Source organism: Geotrypetes seraphini, chromosome 9, assembly GCF_902459505.1.
Source record: "Geotrypetes seraphini chromosome 9, aGeoSer1.1, whole genome shotgun sequence".
Lineage (NCBI taxonomy): Eukaryota > Metazoa > Chordata > Amphibia > Gymnophiona > Dermophiidae > Geotrypetes > Geotrypetes seraphini.
In genome coordinates, this window is record NC_047092.1 from 158215567 (window position 1) to 158240613 (window position 25047).

General features: G+C 42.4%; 1 protein-coding gene across 2 annotated transcripts in view; it reads right to left on the bottom strand.

Annotated features, from left to right (window-relative positions):
• IGSF10 (immunoglobulin superfamily member 10) overlaps positions 1-25047 on the bottom strand; it is a 128045-nt gene that overhangs the window by 41095 nt on the left and 61903 nt on the right. Inside the window, exon 1 of one of the 2 annotated variants that reach the window (XM_033959118.1) lies at positions 1647-1752. The exons of the other annotated variant lie outside the window; for it this stretch is intronic. The gene's annotated coding sequence lies outside the window, so the exon portion shown is untranslated. Of the gene's footprint in view, positions 1-1646; positions 1753-25047 lie in introns of those variants that run through there. 2 annotated transcript variants of the gene reach the window in all.

The following is a 25047-nucleotide window of genomic DNA, read 5'->3' on the forward strand; positions in this document are numbered from 1 at the left end:
GAAGTGAAGGTATAAATTTTGTTACCCCGCCGCACCACCTTTTTAAACCCACCTACCTGCTGCCACCGCACCATTTAAAAAAAAAAAAAAAATCACCCCCTGCCCGCCCGTCCGTCTGTCGTCGTTGTCCCCCCTTTTTAACCTGGTGGTCTAGTGTGTATCCTTTGTCTTATTTCCTGGTCTGCGGCTTAAAGATCAGCAGCGCAGATGACAGGAGCAAGCTTTACGCTCTCCTACTTGGCCCCTCACTGCTTTCCGAATGGCTGCCATAGGTTCTGTGCCATTTTGGCAAGTTGGTTTATTTTCTGTATTTCCTTATGATTTCTGAATGTTGTTATATGTAGAAATCTTAATTAAAAAAAATAAAATAATAATAATAGAAATTAAAATAATTCTACCCCCTTGGAGCTCTCCAGAGGTTCCTATTTTTCATGTCTCTTTTGCTCATACAGTTTTTAAAAAAAATCAATTTATAATAGACTGCACAGGTGGAAAAAACTTTATACAGGGTGTGCCATGGAAAAGTAGCCTGCCTCCAGCGATAGTATGACAAGATGAACAAGCAAGTGGATTGTTTTTATTCACTTACCCACAAGTTACAACAGATGGTGAAAGTGGTCCCCGTTCACGTCTATGCACCTTTGGGCACGTCGGATCATGTTGGCTGATACTGCTTGCACCTCTTCAGCAGTGATGCTGCGGTATTAGAGGCGGGCTACTTTTCCATGGCCCACCCTGTACAATTACTCTTTTTAAACTGCTTTAATGCAGGATTTTAACATGGGAAAAGCTCAAACCTAATGCCGCATCAAGGAGCAGTGTTCCCAGTACTTTATGGCCTAGATTCACTAATCTGCATTGATCCTATCTGATCTGACTCATTGACCAACAGTCTTTATGCAGATGAATGCGATCGTAGGCCGCCCCCCCCACCGACCAGACACATGCACAGACCATCTTCTTTGCTTGTAGATAGTCTGCGCATGTGTTTGCTTACTGTAAAATACCTTTTTTTTAATTTTTTTAACTTTTTACTCCCGGAGCCTCTGGTTTTAACCCGCGTGTTTATAGCAGGGCTGCACTGCAGCGTGTTCTGGAACAGAACAGAACACACCATAGTGCAGCCCTGCTTTAAACCCATGGGTTAAAACCACTGGCTTGCACTGCAGAAAAGGGCGGCAGGGAGCAGGAGAGATGGGGAGGCAGGAAGAGAGTCGGGGAGGCAGAGAGCAGGTCGCAGTAGAGAGCAGGAGAGTTGGGGAGGCAGAGAGCAGGTTTATTTCAGGGCTGCAGGGCTGGCAGGACAGTCAGAAAGGACGTCGGAAAGGACTGGTTCCCAGCAGTTGCTTCTTTTTGGATCGGCCAGCCAAGTCAGTGTTCCCAATTTTGTTTAGTGGATCGTGTCCTTCCTACTTTGCATGCCATTTCCCTTCATTTGCATGCATGGATTGGATCGGATCAGATGTTGATCGGCCACAAGGTTAGTGAATCGGGTTGGGGAAAAATCGGGTTGGGGAAAAATCGGGTCGCTAAACGATCGCAAACACAATCGGTGGGCTTAGTGAATCTAACCAAAATTGCTGGTCAAGCACTAATGTTCCCATTAGTGCACAGTACTTGCTGAGAGTTAACGTGGAACCACTTACCTCCATCTAGTCCTCTCCTGTTGACACTGCATTAGCCAATTAACACATGGCTAGTGTAACGCCCCAGCTGGTTAACACTTCCATGTCCACTCTCCTCCCATGCCCCCTGAGGGGAAAAAAAAATCTGAAAAATTCAGTAGAGGGCAGTTTAATGTACGGTATCAGGCAAACTTCAGTAAAACCAGTGGTAGCCTGTTCCCAGGTATTAACTATGCATTAACCCCTAGATTCTACTCATACAATATATATGGCACCCAAATTTAGGCATGCAAAATTGTGTTCTATTCTGAGATGCACATGTAAATTCATTGGGTAATGAGCCAATTAACACCAACAACTGGCGCTAATAATTATTGGCCTTACTAGGCAACAATTTGGATTTCCGCATGCATCTCATGAAGTGCTGTTCTATAAAGATCACATGGAAATTTTTTTGGTGCACAATTCAAAAGGGGGCATGGGCAGGTCAGGGGAGTTCACTAAAGATATGTGCAGTGTTATAGAATTTGGGGGATTCACGCATAAGTTACGCACCAGGTTTTATACCTGGTTTCAGTTGGTATAAATCATCGGGCCCACAGCTCAACATAGGGCCTGTTTTACAAAGCCACGTTAGCGGCTGCTGAGTGGTTAAGGCCCTGAAGCCCATAGAGATTTAAAGGGCTTTGGGGGCTTTGTAAAACAGGCTGGTAGATCCTGGTACTATACGGTATTCTATAAATGTTATGCAACTCAGAGCATCATTTATAGCAGTGCCTCTCAAACTGTGTACCACGGCACATTAGTGTGCCCTGAAGAGATTCTGGGTGTGCCCCAAGAGATTCCAGAATTTTACTTTATTTTTACAAATCCCCTTCGTAAGTATACTGTACACTAGAATAGATGCCATGTACATCACATATGCAAGTGTCTTCTCAATGTAAAGATACAGACACCCAGACAAGCATCATTCTTTGACGTGATTGGTCCTTGAAAACTAACGACAAGTAATTTTTTGTTATATATATATATATTTTTTTAAATCTATTTTTTTATTAAGCAACAAACTACAACAAATACAAACAGCGGGCACAAAGTCAAATATAGAAGACATGGCTCCCCTCCCCAAGAGGACTGGACTCTTATGTCCTCTCAGGTTACAAACCGCCCCCCCTTCCCCTATCCCCCCCCCCCAAAGCAGACTCCCTCCAAAACCACACACCCCCAACCCCCCGCCCCCCAGATCAGACAGGCGGAATGGAATACAACTGCAGTCTATTCAAGATACGACTACGAACCCGGGGAGACAAACTGTCCAAATAGGGAGTCCAAATATGAACAAAGTCTCTGCTCCGTCGACGAGAGGAAGAAGCCAGCGTGGCCTCCCGGCCTAGAAGGTCATGTAATTTATTCCTCCAGTACCAGAAGGAGGGAGGAACATCCGCCAGCCAGAAATTCAATAACACTTTTTCCCCAAAATATAACATTTGCTCAAAAACAATTTCTCCGCAGAGGTATACACAGAAAACAAAGAAAAATGAGCGAACAACATATGATATGCAGAGACAGGAACAGAAACCCGTAGGAGACCCTGAAGAAAGGAAGCCAAGGCCCCCCATTTTTGTTATATTTTTAATGCAGTAGCTACCCTAACTTGAACAAAGCAATCAAAGCATGGATCTTTTTATCTTTGCAAACTTGGATTTTCAGCTCCTACTTGTTTGCTTGTCGACTATTGAGCCACATTTTGAGTTAATTTCCACTCAAAACAAACACACCCATTGCACTGATTAGCAATTCTATTCTATCTACTTTAGTTTCCCTGTTACAATTACCCATACATAGCTAAAAGAACTTTAAATAACTCTCAAATTAAATTTTTTGTTGGTTTAGAAATTTTATCATTTCAATTATAATGTGCCGTGAAAAACATTTGCTCCATTTAGTGTGCTGGAGCTGAAAAAATTTTAAGAGACACTGAATTTTTTCAGTGCCCCAATTTGGGCATTATATACTGAATCTCATTCTGAGTGCTTAATGCAGTTTAATTAAAGGGCTGCAAAATAAAGAGAGGAACATACAAATAGCCATACTGGGCCAGTCCAATGACCCAGTATCCTATTTCCAAGAGTGGCCGATCCAGGCCACAAGTATCTGGCAGAAACCCATATAGTCGCAACATTCCAGAATCCCAAAGAGTAACAAGATTCTGGAATCCCAAAAAAATAGCAACATTCCATGCTACTGAGCCAGGGCAAGCAAAGGCTTCCCCCAAGTCTATCTAAATAGCAGACTAAGTATGATCTTCTCTCATTTGTGGGTGTAACGAATGGAAGCCCTGTTTCTTGCACACAGTGGTAATGGTTAGCTTCTAGACTGTGTGCACAAAGTCATGCCAATGTAATGTAATAATTGGAAAATATTTACAGTGCACATGAATTCTACTAAGACCAAAGCATGCAGAAAATCCTCTCCCCATTAACCAATTGACTTCTTGTCTTGGTAAACTATATTTTCACAAAGAAAAAACAGTATTCTGTAAGGTTGGAGGGGATATGGTTGAAGCGCCCTTACAAATGCCAGGTCCTGGGTTCAATTCCTTCACAGAGGTTTCAGTAGGAAGTAGAATCAAATAACAAGCACAGCCAGAAGTGATTGCATAAAGAATATAATATAGAAATACAAAAAGGCAATCTTTAGAAAGACACATAAGCTTTACAAATACAGAGTGAATACAGAGACGGCTTCTGTGCTCCTGTGAATGAGAGAGAAAAACAGCTTCCTTAATAGGTGTTGTGAGGACAAAGAGGTAGAGAGAGAGAAGTAGAGAGAGAAAGGGGGGGGGGGGTGATGTTTCAAGCTTCGGGTTCCAGAGAGAGAGAGAGGGGGCTGTTGCAGAGAGGAGGCTTTTATAGCTTGGAATCTTATTCTAAATATAGAATTTATTGAAATTAAATATCCCTATCCTTTGTAAACTGTTTGAAACAATAGTTAGTTTCATTGATCAGGAAGATGAGCGAAGTATGCTAGACTGGAGAAGAATAGACTGGAGTCAAATGTACTTTCCAGTATGCCTCTGACAATAGTTTCTGATTAATCTTAGTTATCTGTGCACTTGGACCCATTGTACCTCCTAAGTTGTCCATCCTAAGCATCAGACATTAACACATCTTCTTAACACCTCTTAGCTGTCTTTTGCACCTTTTTACTGCCAGGTCCTCTAAGCACCGATTGAATTAAGGTTGTTGCAATGACATTCGCTAAGGTCAGACATGAATGATATGATCTCCCATAGGCCTTTGCTGACATTGGTTAGGCTAACCGAAAATGCTGATTGCTAGCAATGCTAGGCTGACATATTCCTGCACATCCTTCAAACAAGGGTTTTTCATCTAACTCAGTGTTTTCCTAGATTACACTTGTGCCAGAATTTGTAAGCAAAAAGAATAGCCTGGGATGTCTGAAGAGTGTATTCCCATAAACAGCCCCATTAAATCACAAGCACATTTTAGTATGCAGTCCACCACAAATTTCTGGCATACTACTGGGGAAAATCTAGGCATTTTCTAATGTAATATGGTATGTGTTATAAGCTCAGTTCAAACTTTTGGCCTAGTAAGTGACTCATATAAAGGAGATTTACAGTACGTGCTTCTCAATGTGCAAAAATAGAAGAAAAATGGTGGCCTTTTTCTTTACTTTAGATTCTACACCCCCCTTTTTTTTTTTTTTTTTATAAAACCGCAAAAGAGGATTTTAGCGCCAGCCGGCATGCTGAATGCTCTGTGCTGTTCCATTGCTCATAGGAACTCTATGACTGTTGGCGCAGGGCAGAGCATTCAGCGCGCTGGCCAGCGCTACAAGCCTTTTGCATGGTTTTGTAAAAAGGGGGGGGGGGTGTTATTAGGTACTTTTGATAAAAATGCAGAAAACTATTATACTTCTGTATGAAGACTTTATTTCATTTTTGAACATAAGAACATAAGAATTGCCGCTGCTGGGTCAAACCAATGGTCCATCATGCCCAGCAGTCCGCTCACGTGGCGGCCCTCTGGTCAAAGACCAGTGCCTTAACTGAGACTAGCCCTATCAGCGTATGTTCTTATTCAGCAGGAATTTGTCTAACTTTGTCTTGAATCCCTGGAGGGTGTTTTCCCCTATAACAACCTCTGGAAGAGCGTTCCAGCTTTCTACCACTCTCTGGGTGAAGAAGAACTTCCTTACATTTGTACGGAATCTATCCCCTTTTAACTTTAGAGAGTGCCCTCTCGTTCTCTCTACCTTGGAGAGGGTGAAAAACCTGTCCTTATCTACTAAGTCTATCCCCTTCAGTACCTTGAATGTTTCGATCTTGTCCCCTCTCAATCTCCTCCGTTCGAGGGAGAAGAGGCCCAGTTTCTTTAATCTTTCGCTGGACGGCTGAATAACTTTGTATCGTCCCTAATATCTGATACCAGCAAACATGAAGAATCTGTTCCCTAGATCATGAGGACGTTCTTTTCTGGTATCAGGAATTACTTACAATGTCTTCTTTTATTCAATGTCAGGTCAAAGTGGTTCCGAGTTCTATAGTTTCCAGAGCGATGTCACATGCAATTATAATGAGTGTTGTACTGCAGTAGTTGAGTTTGGGGCACACCCTGCCTGCTGGGTTTTCCTGAAATCCACAATGAATATGCATGAGAAAGATTTGCATACCAAGGAGGCAGTGCATGCAAATCTATCTTATGAATATTCATTGTGGATAGCCTGAATGCCTTACTTGCTTGGTTGGGAAGCATTGATGTAGTGAATGAAAATGCTTCATTCTTTTAAGCAGGTTAGGTCCTTTCAACTTGGTCATAAACTTTCCAGCTGGCTAGTATAGATCACAAATTCCTGCATTGAAAGCCAGGTCTAACATTTTTAAACCAATATGTATTACTTTCTTTTAAAGAGCCTTCAGAAGTGGCACTCGAAACAGAAAACGTTCTCGTTGAGTAATAATTTCAGCCACTAGCTTCCTCATCAGCTCAATAGTAATAATGAACGTAATCTTCTTGCAAGAAACATCACATGCATATAGCACATTAATTGAGTTTAAAGGAAAACTTATCTTGAGCTGTTGTTCAGTATGAAACTGCCGATTGATAACATGCTGCCGATATGATGCATGTTTTGCAATTTGCATCAGGGCATAATTTTAGATATGAGTATTGTACTCTTAACATATCTCATAACTGCTTAGGTGACACATTTTTTAAAAACATGCATTTCACTAAAAGAAGACGTGGACCCATTGTCAAGGATGTGTCTTTCTGTCCATCCCTATGCATATTGCAGAGACCTTATCCATGGATACATTTTACTGAAATGTGGCAACAGAGTGCCTTTCTGATGGATCTCCACTCATGACAAGTATCTGCTACATCTGAAGCCACTAATTAGTGCATAAAGGTGCCCTTTTACTAAACTGCATTAAGCGCTAATGTGTGCTTAATGCAGCAAAAAACTGGCCTAGCACAGGACATGAGAAAGCAATTTGGATTAGTTTTGCCACTTATGTGTGCTAACTGTGGTACAGCCAGAAAACGAAATACGAGTAAGTGAAAAGGGCCGAATTTACTACTGTGCTAGAAATTCCATATTAGGGTGCATGTGACAGTGTATATGAAACCCTGCCACTTCCCCTGCTTGACACTGCTGCTCAGACTCAGAATAAACCTCCCCCTCCTGGCTAAATTATCTCACAACCACAGCAGCAGTGAGAAAGTTTTCCTCAGGGAGGGGGAGGGGAGAAAAGTAGGAAACCAGGACGTGACTCAGGGGAACTTAAAAGGCCAAGCCAGGAGGAGGTGTGTGCTAGAGGGAACCTAGGAGCTGGAGAAGCTGATTGGAAGGGCTTGGCACTGACAGAGTTTATAAGAGGTAAGACTCTACTGCATTTAAAATTATGCCTTTGTTCTAGTGCCTGCTAAGACCCGGAACCAAATGCTGCCTATCTGTTTCCTGCACTTAGAATAAAGACTGCTTGGGGCGTGTCCCTATGGAGAATGGGACTTGTGTTTGGGAAAAGACTGGGAAAAAGCCTAACTGTTTTCTGTGAAGAACACAAACTTATAGGAGTCTGTGAAGAAACAGGCTCTGCACTACTGTCTAATTAAAGAGTTTTTTCCTTGAATGCCCAGAGTGTGGTCTATCTGTCCATTTGTGCAACCCTTCTCCTGAGCAAGCTGCTCCACTCTATCACAATGCACTAAACCCATTTGCTAGTACAGCTTAGTCAAAGGGCCCCAGGGTGAGATCAGGGAAAGTGAGATGGCAAACAGAAGCTGGGACACTCTTTCTGTGTTTTATGCAAACAGGGCAGTTGCCCTGGACTCCTAGGCTACAGGGAGGTCCAAGCAGTAGCGTAGCAAGGGTGAGAGGCGCCCAGGGCGGTAGCACCCCTCCCTCTTCTCCACACCCCCATTTGCTCCTTCCATGCCCCCTCCTGCCGCGCACCCCTTCCCCGTACTTTTTTAACGTTCACAGCGCAAGCAGCAACCCCGACCCGTTGCTCGTGCCAGCGTGGCTCTAGGACGTGACATCAGAAGAACAGCCGACGCTGGCGCGAGCAGCAGGTCGGGGTTGCAGCTCACGCCACGAATGTTAAAAGGTACGGGGGAAGGGAAGCAGTGTGCACACTTGGTAGTGGGAGGGGGTGAGGAAGGAGGGGGGTGGAGTGGAGGATGGGGGCCGGCACCCCAGCCAAGAGGGCACCCGGGGTGGACCGCCTCTCCCTTATTACGCCACTGGGCCCCCAGGGTTGCCTGAAGCTTAATGAAACTCTATTGGGCTCTGCCATTAGAACATGTTTGTTTTTATTCTTTAATCATGAGCAGCTGCTAATTAATGCCCCAACTTTTCATTCTGCATCATGGTAAGTGTTAGCATTTTGAACTTATGCACTTGAAATGCAGGCTCTATCTCACAGGGATCAGTAAAAATAACCATTTTAGGCCTTCTAAAGTTAATTGTGGGCCTTTTACTTTTGTTCTTGAAGCTTACTCAGTTTAGCCTCCCATCTGTTTATCCCAGCTCACTCTGTACCACCCATCTTACCCCCAGTTAATATTTGCATTTGATTCTACTTCAACATACTATACCTACCATGTCCTGCGACCATGATGAAGCAATTACAGACGGTGCAGAATACAGCCCTGAAACTTATCTATTCACTAAAAAAATATGACCATATCACAGAGGCATACCATGACTCGCATTGGCTTCCAATAGAAGCGAGAGTGAACTTCAAATTCTGCTGCTTACTTTACAAGGCTATCAATGGAGAAAGCCCAATTTACTGGAATAACAGACTAAATCAATCCTCCTCAATCAGACACAGAAGAACACATTCACTATTCTATTACCCACCATCCAAAAATGTCAATCGAAAAAAACTTTATGACAACCTAATAGCCTCCAAAGCAGCTAAGTTGGACAAACAACTCACCACTCTGTTATCTTCATCCACAGATTACAAAACCTTCAAGAAAGAAATTAAAACCATACTCTTCAAAAAACACGTTAAACCCATCCATCACAACAATCCTAACCCAACACCCAACACTCTATAAACCCTTAGTACTCTCTAATTTTTCTAGTTACCAAACATTATCTAAAACCCATAATTCTCCCTTAAAATTTTATCTCATCGTTTAATCTATTACTTCAAAGTTGAAATGTAATTCTTGTTTTAGTTTGGATGTAATCCGCCTTGAACCGCAAGGTAATGGCGGAATAGAAATCACTAATGTAATGTAATCCTTCAGCTATAGGATAAGCAGAATTATAGAAAAGTATTGGCGTCATATCTATGTTATTTGAGTGTTCTGATTTGTGCTTATTAGATACTTCATGTATTATTGTATGTCTCCCTTTTAGTATGCATTATATCTCTTATTTGAATGCTGTTACAAGTATATTTTTGAAACTCTCATGGTTAGTCCTATTATGAAGTATAAATTTATAGATTTTGACTTTACCTCATTTTTTGTATTTATATTTGGTCTTTGTACTATTGATTATGCTGTTAACAAAATTGTCAGTTTTATGTTGACTTGTACTTGCTGTACATTGCCTTGGGTGAATCTCTTCACAAAGGGGGGTTTATAAATCCCAATAAATAAATGAAATAAAATAACTATTAGAATCCGTGAAAAACTGTAGTGATCAGCCTGAGAGTATGCAAAACAACAAACTCCACCCTCCTGCAAAACCAACAAGTTATTTGCTTACAGCAGCATATTCATATAATAACACGCTAGGATAATTTACAAATGTCTGTTTGAATAAAGGAAAAAATGTTTGGTTACATTTTCTGCATATTTACATATCTGTGTTCTCCGATGCTCACTTTTTGCAAAGCCTTTTATACATTATACGTTCAGCTTTCAATTTATAATGAGAAGTGGCCTATTGCTTAAAGCTGCTGGCTCAGCACCCTGAGGTTGTGAGTTTGATCCCAGCCTGCTCCTTGTAACTCTGAGCAAGTCACTTACCGTAATCTGCCATTGCCCCAGTTAGATTGTGAATCTGCCGGGACAGATGAGGAAAATATTTAAAGAGTACCTGATTTCTATTCAATGTATTTGGGTGAATTTGTTCATGAAAAGGCAGTTAATAAATCCCAATAAATAAATAAATTATATAAAAAGGCAGAGCATGGAAAATGGGGATCTTTTCCAGATAAACCCCGCCAAAAAGTTAACCCCCGCCACCCAAAAAAGATTATAAAAAAGAGGCACGATCTGTATAAAGTAAAGTGGGGGGGGTTCCCCCCACGCCCCCCGTTGGAGCCCTTAAAAAATGGCCGACAGTTTATCCTATTTTTGATAATGTTAAGTTTCATATCCTCTTTTTTATAATCTTTTTTGGGTGCTCCGACGGGGGTGTGGGGGGGGGAACCCCCCTCCACTTTACTTTATACACATCGGCGTTGTGCTGAGAACTTCACTGGTTAAGGTTGCGTGCGCTGGCAAAAGGTGGCGGGGCTTAACTTTCGGCGCGTGCACTTTTTCCATTAGTGGCGGGGCTTATCTGGAAAAGATCCGAAAATGGTATTAGTAGTATCTGTGGTGCCCTAACGAGAATTTCTCAGCAACAACAACAAAATAATGAAGTGAGGCATTATTACAAGTTACCCAGCTAATATCAACAGTGTTTTCAGTTATAGAACACTGGTTGCAGGAATTTAGATTGAAGGCCAAGACAAAATTCCTTTTTGCTGCCCCTTGTCGAACAAAGCGTACTGGTAGGAAGAATTTTATATCCATTAAGACCAACGTTCAAGATCCTAGGGAATCACATTAGATCAGATTTATCAATGAAAGAACATACTAACCAGTTGGTTCAGAGATGTTCTGGAAGTTACGTACTATAAGATCTTGTTTTGACTATCCCGCCTTCAAATTGCTGGTGCAATCTTTGATGCTCAGTTCTCTGGATTATTGCAATATTATCTACTATGCCGGCCTTAAGAGTAATCTCCACAGACTGCGACTGATTCAGAATACAGTAAGGTTGATTTATAATTTGAAAAGATTGGATCATGCCACTCCTTTTTATCGCAGGCTGCACTGGCTTCCGATTGAGGCCAGGGCTATTTTTAAATTCGGCCCACTATGCTACAAAGTGTTGTTTGGCCTTACAGCGGATTATTTAGTGGAACATTTTGTATTTGCTACGTCTAAACATTCACAATGAACTCTGACATATTTCGCTTTTCTTTCTGTTAAGAATTGTCACTATAAAAGATACTTTGATAGGCTACTTACTCTCTTTTCAGGCAGCAATTAGAGACAAGGAATTTAGCCAGCTATTAGGTAATGGTGTGTCTTACATACATTTTAGAAAACATATCTATTTTGATTAATTTGATCAGAACCGGATCATTTGTTAATTTGTACTTCCTGAGACTGTCTCGGTTTCTTTTAGCTGTAAACTGTGTAGAACTGGAAGGTTATGCGGTGTATAAACAACAACAATGTCATGTAATATATAGTGTATGCTATTTGTAATATACAGTATATCGCAGTTACATTATATGAAAAGTCACAAATACTCGCCTAAGTGCATAGTCATTATTTTAAAAATAACCACTTTACCTATGCATATTTGCAAGTGGGCATACAGAAGGGCATAGCATGGACGGGACTTTCAAATTTATTTCCCTGAATAAATTAGGTTGACTGAAAATTGCCTAGGTTCTGTTAAAGAATATTCCTGCCCTTGGAACACCTAAATTAGAGGCCAATCAAATTTTGGTTTTGGATTTGGTACTGAAACTGGTCCAAAATCTGGGTTTGGATTTCGAACAAAAATGCTAGTGCATTTTCAGCTGCAGCTAAAACTCCCTACCCCATGACCAATCTGCTACCTCCTCCACCACCACCTGGGCCAATCATCCTATCCTCTTAGACCAGTGGTCTTCATTAATTTTTAAGCTGGGGCCACTTTGGAATCTAATTAGCTGCAGGAAAGCCACTAAATATCTTCCCTTGCGGGGCCACAACACTACTGACCAGTGTATGTCAACGACATCCATCTCCACCAGCCTACCTTCAAACTTCACTGGAGGGTATCCTCAAGGTTGTGAGCATTTCCAAATACACTTTCTTTTGTCTCTTAAGAAATGCCTTGTCCTTCAAGCATGTGGCTCTTTCTCCATCTACTTTCTCCTTTCTCTCCCGAGTCCTTTCGCTTCTGAGAGAGAGTAGCAGAAAAGAAACAGAAAGACAATAGGGGCCTCCTCAGTGGCCCCTGGGCCTTTCACCGAAGAGCACTATCTTAGACAGAAAGCTCATACTCCCAAGCCACTCACCACTTTGCATTCCCCACACCCCTCAAGCCCTCATCTGTGGTCCGTCCTGGCTGACCTTCTAAAATATCTTGTGGTCTAATGGCCTCTTTGGAGCAGGAGTACTCTCAAGTTGTTCCTGCTCCCACCCACTATGTAGCTAAAATGGTGGCCATCACTTCCTGTGGCAGTGGCTGCCATTCTGGGTTTGGAATTGGCATGGGCAGGAGCAATCCCAAGCCACTTCTGCTTGTATAGAATTGCCCCATGGTGTCTAAACTGCACATCTGCATTGGAAAATCCCGTGAAAGGGTACCAACAACCAACACTAGATGTCAGTGGTAGGACAAATTTATGTAGTTTCAAGTTTCAAGTTTATTCATGGCTTGATATACCGACCATCACATGTATCTGGACGGTTAACAATATTAAAAATTAGAAAGGTCCAAAATGATTTTTGGTTTAAGTGCAATAAAAAATAAAAATTTATGGCTTTAGAACTCTGAAAACAAACACATCTTATAAGAGTTGCTCTAGAGATCAGAAATCCCGGGGTGGAACACCCCCTGCCCCCCTCCTTACTAAGCAACTCATCCTTTTTTCCAAGATGCGTTACATTTCTCTACAGTAAGGGGCTCATAATCGAAAGAGAAAAACGTCCAAAAACCGGCCTAAGTCGGCACTTGGACGAACATTTCTCAAAAACGTCCAAGCACCGAAAATAAAAATGGGTTTTGGACGTATTTCTAAACGACCTAGGCCTTAATAGTGCCACTCAACATCCAAAGCTAAACGGGGCGTTTCGAGTGGTGTGTCGAGGGTGGGAGTTAGGCGGGACATGGGCCGGCTTAGACTTAGTCGTACAGCATGTATAACCGAAAGTTTAACAACAGAGCCTAGATGGAACTTGGACGTTGTGACTTAGACCATGTAAAACATGGTCTAAGTCATAAAAACCCACCTAAAGTCACCAGATAAGCAGTGCAAACACAAAACAAAGACCCCCACACACTACCCCAGTGATCACCGACTTCCCCCCCACCCCATAAATATTTTATTCAGAACTTTAAAATTCAGCCTCCAGACCTCCAGACCTCCAGACCTCCAGACCATCCTGGCCACCTGACATAGGAAAGCCTAGTCATCCAGCACAGAGGCAGCTTAAGTTGTCTTGGGGGTGGGTTAGGGACCCATAGAGAGGAGGACCCATGCCCATAAGCCCCTGTAATCACTGCATTGATACTTAAACATGTGCACTCCCCTATACATCCCCAAAACCCTTTTTGACTGGCATATAAGTGGCTCCTGCAGCCATAAGGGCTATTGGGGTGGTAGATAAGTGGGTCTAGGGGATTCTGAAGGTGGTTTGGAGGGCTCACCATCACCTATAAGGGAGCTGTAGTGAGAAGAAGCCATAGCACCCTTTTTGTGAAGTTCACAGCAGTGCCCTGTAAGGTACCCCACTATATAGGTGGCATGTCTGGGTGTGCAGTCCATCACTTTTCAGACCCCTCCCACGTCCAACAGGGCTTGTTCTAGGCGTTTTTGGACTTGGATGCAAAGTTGAACGGAAATGTGGTATAAAGACAGATGATTTAGTGGCTTGGACGATCAGATCGGCAGGACGTATAATTAGATGATTTTTGAAAGTAAAAAAAAGTTGGACGTATCTTTCAAAAATGTCTTAGGCTCTTTTTAACTTTGGACGACTTGCGAGATGGACGTATACGGACTTAGACATCCCTTTTGATTATGCCCCTCCATGTATTTTCCTCTTCCTGAAGGGTTCACAGTCTAAGTTTGTGCCTGAGTTAATGGAGTGTTAAGTGACTTGCCCAAGCTCACAAGGAGCCAAGCACGTCCTTGAGAGCAAACATGTTTTGTATGCAATTGAGAAAAATTATCCAGTACTGTGGTGTACAGCTAATCTTTTTTTCATAGCACATAGATGATGTATTTCATCTATTGCTGGAGACCCAGTCACTGAGTCTCAGACAACTATATTGCTTCTTCTGTGGTACAAATTTGAGGGTTTGCCCAACAAACCTTCAGCACAGGAACATTGACAAGTGGAAGGGACTTTTATCCATTCTTTGTTGATGTTGTACAGAGATATTTGTAATTTCGCCACTTCTGTTTTTGCAATGAGAAATACTGGTGCCAAAAAAGGCTTCCGAAGGGAGTATTACAAACTGGGAGATGTCTAAAATCTTCATGCAAGAACTCAGTCATTGGTGGCTCTGACTCCTCCGGAGAAATGATAAGGTCCAGATCTTACTGAGCTTTGGCTCCATTATCTCCCAGTATGCTTTTTTCTTTTAATTGCCATTTTCTTTCTGGAAGGCTTTTAAAATGATTTGCATGTTTTGTCATAACTTTAATTTTTTTGCATATTTTTCTCAAAAGTCAAGAAACGTGACATAACAGCTTGCAGTTATCCCCACACAAAAAGCGGGCACACTGTAAGTGTTTAGTGACATATCAGAATATTAGATATATTTTTGTAGATCCAGCTCATTTAGAAATTTTTCTTCAAGATAAACCCAAATTAGATATATTGCCTGTAACTAATACAAAGGTTGAGATTGGATGAAATAGAATGTTTATTTGCCTGCTTTAGAAGATTGTGGTATACTATTTGTTCTTGTTTTCCTGGCCAATCAGCCCCCATAATAATGTGGACTTGATATTATATTTTCTTTTATGTTGATGTATTTTCCTTGAATTTTTTTTTTTTTTTTGCTTGAAGTTATTATATCTTGTAACAAATCAATAAATTTATAATAAAAAAAAAAAAGCGGTAAGGTTGGGATTGCTGCTTGCGCTGGGAATGTTTAAAGAGGTACAGGGGAAGGAAAGGTGCACGCACGAGCACGGCAGGAGGGGCGGGGAAGGAGCGGTTGGGATGGGGGTGGAGAAGAGGGTGGGGGAGGCGCTCCACCGTCCTGGGCGCCTCTCACCCTCGCTACACCACTGAATCCAGTGATATGATTTTCTAGGCTTTTGTTTCAAATTTACTTCCCTGAATTAGGTTGACTGAAAATTGCCCTTCCCTATTTCCGTAGCATCTATAATTACTATTTAACATTTTCATAGTGCTGCTAGATGTGTGCAGTGCTGTACAGATATGTAGATAGTCCCTGCTCCCTAGAGCTTACAATTCTACACAATTTCCTCCTCGTTCTATAATTGTGCACACAGCCAATTTGCGCGCACAACTTAATGAATAAGCCTAATCAGCACCGATAAGTGGCAATTACCACTCATAATTTACACTGGCACTAATTAAAAGTTACCTGCACAACTTGGAAGGCATGATTCTATTTAAAAAAAAAGTGTGCACCAGTTCTAGTGCACGAATTTGATACAGGGCATGGCCGAGGAGGAGCATGGGCAGATCGTGAGCATTTTTAAAAGTTAGGCACACTTAAAAAATCCTCCCGATGTGCGCACAAGTTAGGTACAGGAATTTAGGCCTGGTTTTCTTTACCTAAATGGGTGCATCTAAAAATTATGGGATGCACAGGCACTTAACGTGATTCTATGAAATGCAGTTTTAGCCAGCGCTGATCTTTTTGGTGCTATTTATAGAATCTATTTATAGGACCTCCGGGCCCGGCAGAGATTTTTTTTTGGGTGGGTGGGGTTTAAAAGGGCAGGCTCATCACAGCCGTGACTGCTGGAATTGAAAGACCGATTCGGGAAGCCTAGAATACTTGCTTTAATCGACAACTCTTTGCAGGACTCCCTTTCTTCAATTCATCCCCTCATTTTCCACGACGCAAGTTGGAGCCCGTGGTTTTAACCCGCTTCAAGCCCCCGGGTTAAAACCATGGGCTTGCACTGCGGGGAAGGGTGGGAGAGTCGGGGCAGCGTGTGTGCAGCGGGGGAGGGGTGGGAAGGAACGGGGTGGAGAGGAGGAGAGGTGCTGGTGCCCCCTTCAAGACAGCGCCCGTGGTGTTCCATCGCCCACCCCCTCTTACTATGCCACTGCTTACAATAGTATTGTATAACAACAATTAAGCACTTAATTGCCCCTATAGAATTGGTTCATAGACAGTAACGCGGAAGACAAAGGCGCGCGCCGACAACTGAGCGCAAGACAGAGGTGCGCGCCGAAGAAAAAGACTGTTTTTAGGGGCTGCGATGGGGGTTTTGTTGGGGAGCCCCCCCCCCCACTTTACTTAATACATATTGCGGCGGCGTTGTGGGGGGTTTGGTGGGTTGTAACCCCCCACATTTTAGTGAAAATGTAACTTTTTCCCTAAAAACAGGGAAAAAGTTAAGTTTTCAGTAAAATGTGGGGGGTTACAACCCTCCAAACCCTCCACAACGCCCCCACAACACGGCGCGATCTGTATTAAGTAAAGTGGGGGGGTTCCGTCGTAGCCCCTAAAAACAGTCTTTTTCTTCGGCGCGCGCCTCCGCGCTGCACTCAGTTGTCTGCTTGCGCCTTTGTCCTGGCGCGCTTTTGACCTGACACCATAGAATTCATGCTTAGTGTACATATGTTTGGTGCCTAATGAAGTTCTCCTTTATGTAATTGCAATTTGAATAAAGGCCTTTGAGTGCCATATTCCCTACTCTTTTCTGATCATGAAAACCCCAGCGTCTGGTACTTTTACTTTTTGATGAGTTCACACACCATTATTTACCATTCTGATGCAGAAGGTCTGTATTACCGTATATTGGAGACATATGAAAATAAGCACCATTTTTCACACATCCATTCAAAACAAGCTATGCTGAGACTTCAAAAATTCTCAAGTCTATTCAAAAGGACTTATTGTTTGAGAAAAAATTCATAACATCCTGTGAAGTAATTGCATGTGGTCTTTATGGAAAACATATGAAAACAGAATAATAAAAAAGAGTATTATATAGTATATGTATTGTAGCAGAATCTTAACTCTTTGTACGTACATGTAATATCTAAAACTAATGCTGTACCAGAATTGTTTTAGACTAGAGGACACAAATTCCACATTCCATAACTAAGGCTTATAAAAAGAACTTATTATTATTATTTTTAAATAATGATGCTGTTGAGTTGATAATGCTGTGATGAAAATATGGTACATGTATTCAATAAATCTAAATACAAACACAATTAGCTATTCTATTTGCATTAGCATTAAACTAAGAGACCATAAAATAGATTATCTAGCAGGTAAATCATCCAACTGTTCTACTTTACGGAGAGGGTGGTGAATGCCTGGCATGCGCTCCCGAGAGAGGTGGTGGAGAGTAAAACTGTGACTGAGTTCAAAGAAGCGTGGGATGAACACAAAGGATCTAGAATCAGAAAATAAGATTAAATATTGAACTAAGGCCGGTACTGGGCAGACTTGCACGGTCTGTGTCTGTATATGGCCGTTTGGTGGAGGATGGGCTGGGGAGGGCTTCAATGGCTGGGAGGGTGTAGATGGGCTGGAGTAAGTCTTAACAGAGATTTCGGCAGTTGGAACCCAAGCACAGTACAGGGTAAAGTTTTGGATTCTTGCCCAGAAATAGCTAAGAAGAAAAAATTAAAAAATTTAAATTGAATCAGGTTGGGCAGACTGGATGGACCATTCTGCCGTCATCTACTATGTTACTATGTAACTGAATATGAGGAGACTTTCGAAAACAATGTCTAAGTCCAACTTGGACATATCCAGCTTGGACATATCATATCGCTATTTCTGAACGTCCAAAGTTGGAGGTGCAAAATGGGCCATTTTCAAATGGAACACTGCTAGACGTCCAAATATATATATATTTTGAAAATCGCCTACTTAGATGCCTTGGCTACTGGGACGTTTAGGCCGCCAGTATGTCTAAATTTATACCCTATTTTCGATCAGATAAACATTCAGGTTGAAAACGTCCTAATCCTGACCATTTGGATTTGGGTGGGGCCAGCATAATAATGGATTGGCCACTTAGACATCCCAACAGAGCAATGGGACACCTTAGAGGGCACAGCTGTGAACTTCACATCAAGGGTGCCAACTGTTTGTCTCACCATAACCCCCTTATAATTTAGGGTGTGCCCTCCCCACTTCCCCCAAACCCACTAAACCCTCCTGTGTACCATACCACCCCAATAGCATTTATGGCTGCAGGTGGCACCTATAAAGCAGTATAGTAGTGGTTAGAGTGGCTTATGGACCTGGCTCCTCCTCTCTATGGTTCATTAGCCCACCCACCAGGCTACTTAAGATACCTATATGCAGCTCTACTAGGCTTTCCCATATTAGATGCTGCTGTTTTAGAGCCAGATATGTATCTTTTTGTGTGGTGGAAGGGGGTCAGTGAGCACTGGGGGAGTATGGGGGTGTCTTACCTTGATGCTTGCAGTGGTCGTCTGGTCAGTTTGGGCATCTATGTGGCACTAGACCCTTCTAAAACGGGTCTAGTTTCAAACGTATAAGTACCGTCGAGTATGCCTTGCAAAATGTATGATTATTGCTGCAAGACATCCATTTCTAACCTGCCCTAGAGACCGCCTATAACACACCTCCACCACGCCCATCTCATATTCTGGACATACAGAGGCTGGAACACCTCACTAGACATATAGAAGTACAGTTTTGATTATTGGCACTTGGAAGTCCTGGCGATTAAGACATCCATGTGCCGATTTAGGATGCTTTTTGGGTGTCTATGTTTTTTGATTATGAGACGGATAGCCTTTTTCAAGTAGAAAGTCAGTGGTCATTATTTTAGAAACATGTCCATGTGTAAATAGCAGCATGTACATACATGTATAAATGCCAGTTTTGGAAAGCCTCCATTTACATGTGGCTATGCACACCATGCAGTGATTTCAAGGGGAAGTGGTTTGGGCATGGCTTGCATGGAACTCAGTTCTACATAAGGACATGCAAATTAAATTGGGTAATAAGCCAATTAGCACTAATTGAGTTTATCTCCTATTGCTTCAAGTACCCACTTAAACTAAGGGCTCCTTTTACAAAGGTGCGCTAGCGTTTTTAGCGCACACACCGGATTAGTGCGCGCTATAGCGTGCACTACCCGAAAAACTGCCGCCTGCTCAAGAGGAGGCGGTAGCGGCTAGCGCGCGCTATTCTGCGCGTTAAGGCCCTAACGCACCTTTGTTAAAGGAGCCCTAAATGCACGTTAGGATTAGCGCTCATGATATCTATGTGGTAGCTTGGTAAAGGAAGGCACATATAAACTGGAATAAATATTACATTTAAATGATTTCTTTGAGGTTTTTGCTATTGAACATAAAACAGAGGGTAGGGTTAAATGGCCATTTTTCTCAGTGGAGGAGGGTAAATGGCGGAGTGCCGCAGGAATTAGTATTTACAGTTATTTATAAGCCGCCTATCCACAAATCTAAGCGGGATACAATAAGTACTGAGACCGGTGCTATTAAACATATATACAAATGATCTGGAAATTGGAACGATGAATGGGGTGAAATTTGCAGACGATCTCTAGTATGAGTTGAGTTAGGATAACAACTTGTATTGAAAAACTTGTGCTGTAACTATGGCAAATTGTAACCTGTTAACTGTATATTATGTATGTTTTTGTTTTGTTTTGTTTTTTTAAATTCTTTATTGATTTTCTAAACTTCAAAAGTGCAATACACAAATATATATCATATAATAAGTTAATAAAAGCACATTCAACTTACAAATATGCATAACCAACCATTTTCTCCCTCCCCCCACCCAATGATTGTTCAATAAAACATAGACTATCCCAATAAAACACAGACTATCCCAATAAAACATAGACTATCCCAATAACCTTACTCTATTCATATTAAAAATATCCTCCCATCCCCAGGTGGATATACTCAAAAGTCAAATTAGGACAGAAATAGCCCTGCCCCACCCACCCTTTCCTGGATGTGTACGAAAATAAACCAAAAACTGACTCATAATCAAAGACCTACTATAATGAGGTAATACACTTCCCCCTCCCCATTTGCGGTTTCGGCAATCGCGATTTCACATATTCACGATTTTTTGGGGAGGGGAACAAAAGAACCCCCCCCCCCAATAGTTTAGCCTTCCCCCCCGACGTCCTGGCCTTACCTGGTGGTCTAGCGGGCTTTCGGGGCAGGAGCAATCTTCCTACGCTCCTGCCCCATGTAGATCGCCAATAGGAAATAGCTGTGGGGAGTTCCTGTCGTAGTCTCGAGAGACTACGGGAAATCACGGCAGCCATATCCTATTGGCGATCTGCATGGGGCAGGAGCGTAGGAAGATTGCTCCTGCCCCGAAAGCCCGCTAGACCACCAGGTAAGGCCGGGATGCCGGGGGAAAGGCGGGAGGAAGGCGGAGATGGGTCAGAGCCGGACCAGAAGATATTCGCGGTATTTCATCATTCACGATCCGGCTCTGCTCCTATCCCCCGCAAATCCGGAGGGAGAAGTGTACGTTATGTCAATGGCCCCCAAACCAGCTTAAATAAATTACTGTGCCCCAAAGTATCAGCATTCATTTTTTCATATCTACAGTTGGAGCACAAATTTGCCCACCAGAAAGGAAAATTTAGGCGGTCATAGTTCTTCCAATTTCGGGTTACCATCTGCATGGCTATCCCGGTCATGACAAGAAAAAAGGCGGCATTTATAATGATCCATAGGGGGAGTATATTATGTATGTTAACCTGTAACCCGTTCTGAGCTCCTTGGGGAGAACGGGATAGAGCTGAAAGGTTCAGAAAGACAGACACGCGTTTGAAAAATGGCCATTTTTGAACAGACAAGATAGATGTTTTGCAGTTTTGAAAATGGGTACATTTGGTACTGGATTTTTGTGTGTTTGGCAAAATGTTTAAACTCAGATTTAGATATTTCAAAAATGGTCCTCTAACCCCCTCTTCTACGAAACTGCGCTAGCAGGTTCTAGCACAGAGAGCCGTGCTGAATGACCCGCGCTGCTCCCGATGCTCATCGGAATTCTATGAGCGTCGGGAGCAGCATGAGCCATTCAGCGCAGTTTCGTAGAAGAGGGGGGTAAGTCTTAATGGAAGCCCATGTTGATAACATCCCGTTAAATCCACAGGCCTAAAACATCTCCTGGCACACTGAGTAAACAGAGAACAGTATTTCATTATCTTCTACCAAACACCATAAGAAGAACAAAATACATTGAGGCTCACTTGTCCTTCAGGAGGGCTGAGAGCAAACAGTTGTACACCTGTGTCTTATAAACAGCCTTGGTGGGTACATTTGCTTATTCTGCAGAAGGGATTTCTCTTTCCTTTGCATTTCTGGCACACTGTTAAATCAATTTTGTTATTACACTGCAGAATCACTTCCTGCCTTCAAAAGTGATCATTGTAACATTCTAGACCAGTGTTTTCCAACCTTTTTTACACCTATGGACCGGCAGAAATAAAATAATTATTCTGTGGACTGGCATCGGTCCATGGACCGGCGGTGGAAGAACACGGGGCTAAGTCATGGGCTGGACCCTGCCCATCTCTACCCAATCTCCACCCCAGACCCTGCCCCCATAATAGTACTAATTTCACCTTGCATGTCCAGTGCCTCATCTGGAAGCCTTCCCTCTTGACGTTGCAACGTCAGAGAGAAGGCTTCTGGTTCAGGCGCAGGATGCCCGTAGGAGCCACTGCTCGTGGCTTTGTGCACTGAATCAGTTAGGAAGAGGGAGCTGGCTCGAAGATAATGCCGTATCGATTGCACCGTGGACCGGCGGTTGAAGAACACTGTTTTGTGCCTGATGCACGTGCTGGCCCTGTGGATCGGCAGGAAATTTCTGTGGACCGGCACTGGTCCATGGACCGGTGGTTGAAGAACACTGTTCTAGACTATGGCATATGGTATCACTCAAAGATTCCAGTCACACATTACATTGATTGGATGGTAATGCAGACTGACAAGCAATGATAGATTATCCGGCAGCCAAAATTGAAATTCATCTAACTACAAATGAAGATTCAGAGGTTGATATAGGACCTGATAAGTCCTGCTCACCAAGTCCATATCTGGTTGTTCACCGATTTGATAATCAGCAAAAGCAAGAAGACCCAGATTTCCACAGGAGTAGAAGAAGAAATCCAAACAAACAAGACTGTGAAAGCACAATGTTCTCAAACCTTTGGTTATAGTTTATTCAAAATTTCTTTGCTAAAAAACAGTAACAACAATATAAACTGAATCCACATATATCATAAGAGGACCCAACATGGGCCGTGTTTTGGCTAAAGACTCCTTCTTCAGGGATCCAAGATATGATGGACCAACTTTGGCAGTGGTAGAAAGAAACCTTGGAAATCCAAAAGCAATATATGGCCACAAATATGAAACCAAATTGCAAAACAAATGCTGAACAAGAGTCTGCAGTGCTGTGAATAGTACTGAGGCTTCTTTCCACCACTGCCAAAGTTGGTCCATCATATCTTGGATCCCTGAGGAAGGCGTGTTTAGCTGAAACATGGCCTGTGTTGGGTCCTCTTATGATATATGTGGATTCAGTTTATATCGTTGTTACTGTTTTTATCAAAGTAAAGGTCCGAGAATATTGTGCTTCCACAGTCTCGATTATTTGGATATTGCCACTGAATATCTGGTCAGACCACCTCAGCACTGTGGGTAGTGCTGGAGTGGTCTGGGGGCTGAGCTGGGAGGAGCCAGGAGTCACTTGTTGTACTCTTTGGAATCTTGTCAAGTACTTGTGACCTAGGTTGGCCACTGTTGGAAACAGGACACTGAGCTTGATGGACCTTCGGTCTGTCCCAGGCGGATAACTCTTATGTTCTTATAGTATCGATATGCATTCCGTTTACCAGAGAACAACTTGAATAAAATCAGGAGAGAAAAATGGTTGACCCTAACTTTAATTGCGTCCTGGTCAAACTATAAACATTTATTCAACAAGGGGTGGTATTCAGATAGAAGCACTTAATACCTGAGTATAAAATACTCGCAGTGGTCGACATTTATGAAAAGTGCTGATGCCACATACTCAATATGATCTCTTAAACAGCTTAGGGTATTAAGTATGGTCATGATATCACTGATTGTAGTCTAATGGTATTGAATTTATGTGCTTATTTCATTTAACTAAAGGTTGTGATAGTGTAGGGTCATGAAATGGTTAACTGTTGTTTAAAATATTGCTCTGGCCTACATAGCCGAAAACAGTGTACAATCTACTGACCTCATCTGCCTAAAATGTATGTCCCTACCTTACCACATTGTAAGCTAAATAGATAAGAGTTTGAGCCATGATGTATCCTGCCCTTCTGTACATGTAACATTTAGACCTGTAAGATTTAGATAAGCAGAGAAATGAGCTAGTTTCCTATAGGACTATAAGTTGTACCCCTGAACCTATCATAAGTGCTGGCTTAGGACCAATAATAATTGTAGAAAGTTATAGAAGTAACAAATGAAAATTGTAGTTTTTGCATATATTAAGTTTGCATATGTTTAGTGAAAAGGGCATAAAAGTCCATGCATTTCCTGATTCTAACACTCTAGTAGGCAGGCTGTTAACTGCAGTAGAGTCCGGTATGCTGTAATAAACCTCTTGTACTTTCTTCACGCCTCTGACTTTGTGTGTCCAAGTGACCTTTCAATAGAAATTACTATTCTGGACTTTCAAGGGCTTCTGCTATGACCTCTCACTTCTCTTCAAATGTTGCCTGGGGAGAACTAGCAGCTGTGAACTAGACTTTAAAGCAGTGTGAAAGGCCTTTGCCCTCCCTAACTCCCTCCTTACAGTCATCTCTTTGTTATGCCATATTTTGCAAGAACTATCTGACATACTATATAATTTCTACTATATTTTAGTTGCTGTACATCTTTCTTTCTTTTGCTCTCAGTAAGCTAACCTGAGATGATTTTACAAGTGACTGTTATGTAGAATTTAGGGATATTTACATATCATTTTATGTGAAGATTTTCATAGGATCAAGAGTGTAAACCATGAAATAATTCTAAAACCCTGAAGCACTCGTATCTTCAATACCATTTAAGGCCTTTTGTCTTGAAAAATGTTAAGCCTAGACTCTGAATACTTTGCCCACTGAGAAATGTACAGTGTTCCTCCGGTCATTCAGGGTTCGCTGTTCGCGGTCCTGGTCATTCACGGATTTACCGACCACGAATGACCGGGCAGGAGAGGGCAGCCGGAGCGGCAGGAGAGAGCAGCCAGAACGCCAGCGAGTGAAGGAAATGACTCGCAGTATGCTCCGACCACCTCTTCCAGTACTAAAGTCGGGCCTCACCAATCAGGAGTTGTGTGTCAAAGCAGCTCCTGATTGGTGAGGCCCGACTTTAGTGCAGGAAGAGGTGGTCGGAGCATACTGCGAGTGATTTCCTTCACTCGCTGGTGCTCTGGCTGCCCTCTCTTATCTACCCCGCTAAAAACCGTGTTTGCGATTTTTCAGCATTCGCAGGGGTTCCTGGAAGTCCATCTAAACTTAGGTGCCAATAATAGGCTTAATCAGCGCTCCGGCTGCCTTCTCTTACCTCCCCCGCTAAAAACCGTGTTTGCGGTTTTTTAGCATTCGCAGGGGTTCCTGGAAGTCCACCTAAAGTTAGGTGCCGATAATAGGCTTAATCAGCGCCGATACTGGCACTCAACACCTCACAATCAGCTTTAA